The sequence below is a fragment of the Triticum aestivum genome, chromosome 3D, assembly GCF_018294505.1.
Source record: "Triticum aestivum cultivar Chinese Spring chromosome 3D, IWGSC CS RefSeq v2.1, whole genome shotgun sequence".
NCBI classification, from domain to species: domain Eukaryota; kingdom Viridiplantae; phylum Streptophyta; class Magnoliopsida; order Poales; family Poaceae; genus Triticum; species Triticum aestivum.
In genome coordinates, this window is record NC_057802.1 from 613,237,649 (window position 1) to 613,243,888 (window position 6,240).

The window sequence follows — 6,240 nt, forward strand, 5'->3', positions numbered from 1 at the left end:
ACTCGACCGACGGAGGGAGCAGTACTCCTGCTTCAGCAGCATAGCAGCAGTGGAGTCGCGTCGAGCTCGGGACGAAGGCGGTCCGTCCTTTTTTCTTCTTTGGTGGCTGCTGTGATGTTGCCGAGCTTAGCTTAGAGAATTTTTCGGTCTTATTTGTGGTATTACTTTTTGGCGTGTGTTTCTCTCGCAAAGGCTAGCATCCTTCTGCCTTTCCGGTTTCGCTATGTCGGTATGTGTGTGTTTTGGAGTATTACGATGATCCTTATTACTATTTGAAAATAGTTATTCGCCCGTGATTTATTTACCCTTTGTCTCGTGACGTTCCACAAAATTACTCGTACCACTCGATCAACAAAAAAAAAAGGAAATGTCACTGATGTTGTGGTCGGTGTGAGTGCGCGCAGTTAGGTGTCCTAATCAATCAGCCAGGCGCCATGACTCATGTCACTATCAACCAACCAACGAGTTTCCCCTTCTATGTAATCACCCCAAAAATATTAAAAACTAAGCTCAAACTTAGGTGTGAAGCCAAGGAAGCCATCATGTTGGACGTTGCCAGCCACGTGGTGCCGCCATTCTCGATCACAGAAACAGAATTTCGCACCCATTAGAATAGTGTTTTCACAGCAGCAAACAAGGATCCATTCAACACTTCAATAGTGATGTTGAACACAACACCAGGGAGCCTTGAAACTTTTGGTTGGGGCCTCTCGGGCTATGTGGTCCGCGATCGGTCTGGCGAATTTGTCGACGCTGGTGCGGGTAAAATCCATGAACCTGAAAAGTGCTTTGCAGGAAAAGTGCCCCGTGCCGCTCCTACGAGCGGCCAGGGCACAACCCTAGCTTCTTGCCGCCGCCGCCGCCGCCTACCTTGCCTATCCCCTCCCACACCGTCGCCAGGGGGAGCCGCCGGGCAAAGCCCGTGCGTGCGTCGGCGGCAGCGGGACTCTTCCCTCCCCACGAGGCGTCCAGGCGACGCGGGCCGGCCGGCCTTTGTGGTGTTGCGCGGCTCCGCAAGGAGCGTCGGGTCGGCGGCTTAGGGTGGTATCGAGGGGCGGCGCCAGTGCTCTCTTGCACCAGGCGGAGCGCGGCTCTAGCGCGGGCTAGTACGGGGTGGTCGTGTCAAGCGGCGGCGTGCCCAGTCGGGGAGGTGTGCAGCGTGCGTGCGCTGGGCGCGGCATGGACGCCGTGGGTCTTTGGGCTGGATGGAGCTGCAGTCTGGTGCTGTCACGGTTGGCTTCGACTTCTTGCAGGCTCGGTGTAGCCCTGGGAGGTGGCTCATCACGAGGTGCTTGCTCTTGTTGTCATCGGCGGATGCGTGGGCTACGGCCAGGGACCGTGGTGGTCCATGGCCTCGGGTGACGCTACTCCGTTCCTCGCCGGCATGGTGCTCGGTACGGCGCGGTGGCTCGTGCCGCGGCCGGTGGTCCTGCTTTGGTCGGGCATCGCCGGATCTGCTGAATTGTGTGGCGGGAGGGCCGGCGGTGGTCTCTGCGAGGTGCGGGTGGTCGCGGTTCTTGTTCGGTGGTGGTGGCAGGGGCGATGCGGTAGGCCCTCGCGCTGGAGGTTGACTGACGGGGGACTCTTCGCGGTGCGGTTGGCTGCGGTCGTCTAGGTGCCTCTTCGGTGACGGGGTAGCTTCGATGGTGGTGGCGGTTGGTGGGCTTGTCGACGCTGATGCGGGATGTTGTGCGGTTGAGGTAGTGTGGGAGCTCGGGTGACGACCCTGTCTTGGCCTTGTGCCGTGACCAGCGATGGCGGCGTCTGTGGCCATCGCTGACCTCCTTGGAGGCATCGCCGATTTGCTGCCGCACCCCTCCCGCACGGATCCTGCCATTGCGGCCTCTCCAAGGGAAATCATTGATCTTATGATCGGATGATGGCGACACTTTGTTGTGTCGTTTTCCGTCTTTGGGGCTTTGTCTCGGAGCTCGGCTTCAGCAAGAGGGACCGGTGGTTTGCGATGGTTGTGGGCCAGTCTTTTGTGGCAACGATGATGGTGTAGGCGATGGAGGCAGCGCGACAATGGTTGCGGCAGTGGGCTCTTCTTCGGCGTGCTCGCGGTATTGCCCCGGTTTGTTTGTTGTCGTGGAGTCGAAGCTGTGGCGGCGGGGCGCTATGGTATACGATGACCGGCCGCAGGTAACCCGTTCGATGATCTCATGCGGCGCCAACCGTGCCTGGATTTGTCCTTCAGAGCTCTCGGTCGGAGTCCGAGCTGCGCTACCTGTCCATGGGTGGCTGAGCTTGGGCGCAGATCTTCATGCAGCTTCGTGCGTCCGCTACAGTGTGGGTCGAGTCGACGATCGCATGAGGCGATGTCGGAATCGTTTGCTCAGAGTGTAGGGATGGCGATGACGCCTCTAGGGGAGGAGTGACGACGATGACGCATGTGTGCTGTCTGGCTATGGTCCTCTTTGGAGTGGTATACGTGTGGTGTCTTATGTGTGCCGCTCAGCGGTTGTGATGGTATTTTTCCGGTCCTCCATAATTAACTGGGCAATCTGATTTTCACTCGGGTTTCCCTAATCAACCGAGCAACTATTTTCTTCTTAATGAATGCAGGATAACTGCTATTTCGGAAAAAAAAAGGTGCCTTGCATTCTGAACCTGTGGCAAATCAAATCCTCTTCGAGTCTGATTCCTCAACCCTTATACATACAAGTTTTGAAGAGCACACTGGCCATCCACCAGTACGTTTGGCCCTCGACTAGAGGAGCCGGTGCAGGCGACGTGTTGGCCTCCATGCTGGCAACGCTTTTGGCCAGCAAGATTTCGTCGATTCAGTATTCAATAAACAGCAGCTTCTCGCGGAAAAAAGGCCCACCAGAGCCAGCTTCTATGGCTTCGCCACCGTCCACAGCCCACCACGGTGCTCCTCGTCGGCCGGACTCAGATTCTACCATCCTACTCTTCATTCTTCTTATTCTCCTCCAGAAGCAACAACGTGACGCAGCATCTGATGCCCGCTGTCTGCTCCTCCCACCAACACTGTGTGCTGGCATTTTTACTTGGAGAAACAAACAACATGTAGACTTATAGCACCCCAACCGAAGCATAATTCATCTTTGGGAGTGCCTAGGACTCATCTAGATGAGATATAATTTGACCTCATTCATCTGAAAAATAAAAACAGATATAAAGTAGTACAACAGGCCACGTCAGCACACACACATCTTATAGTCACATCCAATGGCTATAAAGATGAATGAGACATAACTAAAACTCAGCTAGATGAGTTCTAGCAAAACCGTTCATCTTTACATTCAACGACAGGGGGCTGAGTTGAGAGCAGGGGCCACCGCCCAGGTCGTCGACGGCGTTGCAGGTACCTGTCCTGCCTAGCGTCCATTGGGTGCAGCGCAATTGAGCGCTCTCACGCGGCCTCACCATTCAACTCCCGGGCAAACCTCAATGTTTAGAGCAACTCTAGCAGACCCCGCAAAATTCCGACCCGTAAACGCGTTTACAGTTTGGCGAAGATCTCGTTTGCGGGTCGAGAACGAGCGCGGCCGAGCAGAAACCGGTGATGAAACTGCATAATTTGAAAAAACAGTTTCACGAGAGAAAGTGCATCATATATAGTAGTTCATCACGTACTACATATATTTACATGATCAAACACTACAAACACTAGTTCATACTACATACTACATCAGTACTAGTACTAGAGGGGTGGGGATCTCACAGCGGCGAGCTCGCGGCCATGGACGACGCCGTGGAGGAGCTCAATCCTCCTCGCCGGAGGTGCAGAGGTCGATGTACTTCGCCCTCTGCTCCTCGCGGATGCGCCGCCACTCGTCGTCCTTCTCCTTGGCGGCGAGGTTGGCTGCGACCGCCTGCCGCCACTCGAGGTCTTCGAGCTCCTCGGGGTGGCCCAGGCGCTCCGCCTCCTCACGCACGCTCCGCTCGGCAATGGCGGCCGCAACCGCGTCGACATCAGCGACGAAGTCCTCCGGCCCGACGACTCCGCGGCGGCCGAGCTCCTCCTTGACGGGGACGAACTCGAAGTCCTCCGGCTCCTCCGACCACTCCCTCTTCACGGGAAGACGCCCCGCGCCGGAAGAGGAGGAGCTCCCGGCGTAGGAAGATCTCGCCGCGAAGGAGAAGGACGCGAAGAGGACGGGGTACGGCCGTGCCGACGGTCGTACTCGTCCGTCTCGCGGACGCGGAAGCTCGCCGGCCGCGAGAGGCCGCAGTTGGTCCACTTCCTCGCCCCGTGCTTCCTCGCGCCGTCTGACCGGACGCGCCGCTCGCGCTCGGGGTCGCTTCCGCCGCCGGATCTGCTGCCGGAGCCGCGTCCGGAGCTCCACATGCTGCCCCACATGGCGGTTGGAGGCGGAAGGTGGTCGCCGGCGGCAAGAAATGTGGAGAAGGGGGGGGGGTGGGGAATTGCGTGGCTCCGGGGCGGCGGGGGATAGGGTTTTGACCCGCAAACGCGCCGCGGAACCGTAGATATAATGGTCAGGGCGTGCGGTTTGCGGGCCGCGGCAATTTTTTTTACGGGTCGGGCGAGTATGCGGGCTCTGTTCTGACCGGAAAATTGGGCCGAGCCCGCATACTCGCCGGAATTTTACGGTTTCGCGTCTTTTGCGGGGTCTACTAGAGTTGCTCTTAGGTCTGCCATCGAGTACATTGATAAGTTCAAACCACTCCAAAGTTTAAATTGCACACCGTGGACCATATAGGGAGGATGGATTTAGCAGACCAGGAACGCAACCTTGCTTTGGTGTTCCGGGCACAAAATCATGATTCTAGGCATACATTTTTACAAACTTTGTTGATGATTGTCCTTCTGGACCTCTAGCTGGTTGCTATGTCTAGGCAACAATACCTATCCTCACGCTCTATGGACACTTTGAGTAATGCATTCAGATGAGGATCCTCTCTCCTCGGTTATTCTTATTTCTTTTTTACTAAAACGATTGGTGTATGCGCTGCCAGTTTCACAAGCCGTCTGCCAGTGTGTGGTGTGCGCGCGCGCGCGTATGGTGAGAGGAGCGGTTGGCGCTACACGCATAGATGGACGGTAGCGGCAAAGCAGACAGATCAATTATACTAGTATGTTTATGTTTCTAGGAAACAACAGTAGTAACTTCGTTTTACTGGAGCATGCACTGTAGCTGTGAATCCAGTAATTTGGACCATCTCATGGCCGGCCTCTGTCAAGGGCCCACACTGCTTTCTGGTTTTGTGATTCAAAAGTTTAAAATTAATACACTATATTACAATTTTTTTTAAAAAGCCGTAAGGTTTCCTTTCGTGTCAGCCAAAACGCTCTGTCGAACCTTACATACGTTTTTTTATTCATTTTTTCTCTTATCTTCGAGTTTTTCTTTTCCACCAGTTTCTCTTGAAAACTGTCTTAACTGTCCATCTTTTATTCCATTACCAAATAAAATTATGTATATTTTATTTGGCAAACTAATAGTTCTACCAAATAAAAGAATAAGGTTATTTAGGTAGGTAAATCGTGGCAAAATTTGATAAACATTTATTATATAATCACATTAATATGGGTTCATGGGCGCTCTTATATTTCTTTACAGAGGGAGTAGAACATTTGTGTTTCGTTTCAAGGCACATACAATTGTCTAGCATATAAAAGAGACATAAGGACTAGCGTACCAGATCGGCAAACGTCGGCGATGAAGAGTATATAGACAGGAAGGGTCCAACATGCGTAAACACATGATGCCGACGAATGAAGACTCGATTCAAATAGATCCACCAAAGACCGGTACCGACCGAATATCGTGACATCTGTCGGAGATACATCTCTACACCCTCAACGATACTAGACGCTTCACTAGGGCGGACTAGGCGAGGAGAATCGTATTTCTTCTTCAGGGAGCCGCCATCGCCTTGCCTTCCTAAGCAGGACACAAAGCCAAACACACCTTAAAAACATTTAAAAACGAAGCAGGATCCTCCCGTCGGCAAGTGCCGGGGCCACCACGCGTCTTTTTTGGCTGGAATTTTTTTCCGATCTATTCATCTTTTACCATGGCAATACAACGAACACCAGAAATAATAAAAATTGCATCCAGATCCATGGACCACCTAGTGACGACACAAGCACTAAAGCGAGCCCAAGGCGCACGCCGTCATTGCCCCTCCCTCGCCAGAGCCAGACAAAACTTATTGTGGCATATAATTGGGAAGTCGTCGTGCTAAGGCCTCATAGGACTAGTGCACCAGAATAGCAACCGCCGCCGATAAAGACTAGCATAGGTCGGA